We start from the raw sequence: 1911 nt of genomic DNA on the forward strand, positions 1-1911 counted from the left end.
AAAAGAACCAAAAAAAAAAAAAAAAAAAAAAAAAAAAAAACAACAGTAAGGAAAGCTCATATGGCCTCAGCCCTACACAAAGAACTCCAGGCAGTTAAGGAATGCTGAGAGGAGATGAAACAGTCTTCTAGTCTTATCCCATACCAAATAGTCAACCTTGAAAACATTCATACAACATTACACAGACCGAACAGGTTGTATCTATGTATTTAGAAATATGTAACCATGAAAAGTAATGAAAAAAGCTATTATTAATAATCAGATAACTTCAAGAAAACAAGTGGACAGAAATAAACATAGAGAATAATTATCCTGAATTTCAGAGAAAAGATAGTTTATTTAACACAAAGAACAATTATAGATCTACATATGTACACACACACACACACACACACACACACACACACACACACAGTTTGAAAAATGCATCAGTTGAGACCACAAATTTGAAAGAGAGCAAGGAGGGGCATATGTGAGGATTTGGAAGAAGGAACGGGAAGGAAAAATGGAATTTTATTACAGTCTAAAAAAATAAGGGGTTGGGACTTTAGCTCAGTGGTAGAGTGCTTGCCTAGCAAGGGCAAGGCCCTGGGTTTGGTGCCCAGCTCCGAAAAAAAGAAAAGGAAAAAAAACAACCAAACAAAAAAACAAAAACAAATTGAAAAGCTCCTACATATTATGCAAACTGGGGTTATATCTCAGTTAGCTTGCCCATCATGCACGAAGCCCCATGTTCAGCCCTTAGCACTGCATTTCCTAGGCGTGGTGGTATGCACCTCTGACTTTGACATTTGGGAGGTGGAGGCAGAGGACAGAAAATTGAAGGTCATCCTCCACTATAGGGAGTTTGAGGTCTGCCTGGGCTCAATTGCTGATCCATTTACTGAATGATATAGAAACACAAATGTTTTCTGGACTCAAGAAGGTAATTTGTCTCAAGGTGTTTTGATGTTAAAACCTTAAAAATCTAACTTCTTAGGAACTGTTGTTCACTGTTCAAACACATGTTTAACGACAACAACAACAATATAATAAATTTAAATTTCTTGTGATCCAACCAAAACAGCCAGATTTTGCCACTGACCACCAGTTGTTGCTCACTTCTTGTTAACTTTCTCTCACATTAGAGCAGTGGAGTACATTTACGAATGTAAATGTGGATTAAATTACGAATAAGGTAGAAGCTCAGTTATAGCACTTGCTAGCTAAGTGGTAATACAAAAATGATACCGTATTTGAACAATAAATATACTAAAAAAAAAAAAAAAGCCTCATAGAAAACTCCCTCTCCCACTTTCTTAGGACCTTTAACCCGGACAAGCAGCGGTGGTGGACTTTAGACCCTCTTCCACGCCATTCCTTTTCACTTTTCTTTCCTCCAAGCACACTCCTTTCGGCGCAAGGGGAAAGTACGGCGGGACACTACCCATAGCATCCTAGGAAATGCGGTTTCTCTGACTCTTTCTCCTGGGCCATAGAATGGGGGACCGGGGAGGGGGGAGCAAACTACAAAAGGGATCCAGTTAAAAATACAACTACCGACAATCCCCGCGAGTCATCGACTTCCTTTCTGCCCCCACCTTCCGAGTGCCTTCCTCTTCCTCCTTCCCGCGTGCGTCGAGTTGCTTTGCATCACGGTATTTGAAGTTCTTTGTGGACAGAAGCGCCTAACACTCCTTCGCGAGAGGGGAGCCGGAAGACTCTCGTTCCCAGAGGGCAGTGCGGAAGCCACGCCTGCGCAGTCTCAGTGAGGGCGTGTATGTCTGTATCTGAGGGAGAGAGCGAGAGTGAGTGAGTGTGAGTGCGGGGTGGGGTGGTGGCCGTTACGTTCGGGGCAACGGCTAAGGCTGTGGAGAAGTGAGAAGAGAAACAACGTCCGGCGCTTCCGCCTTCGCCTAGGAGGAGGAGGAA

Source organism: Rattus norvegicus, chromosome 5 (genome assembly GCF_036323735.1).
Source record: "Rattus norvegicus strain BN/NHsdMcwi chromosome 5, GRCr8, whole genome shotgun sequence".
NCBI lineage: Eukaryota > Metazoa > Chordata > Mammalia > Rodentia > Muridae > Rattus > Rattus norvegicus.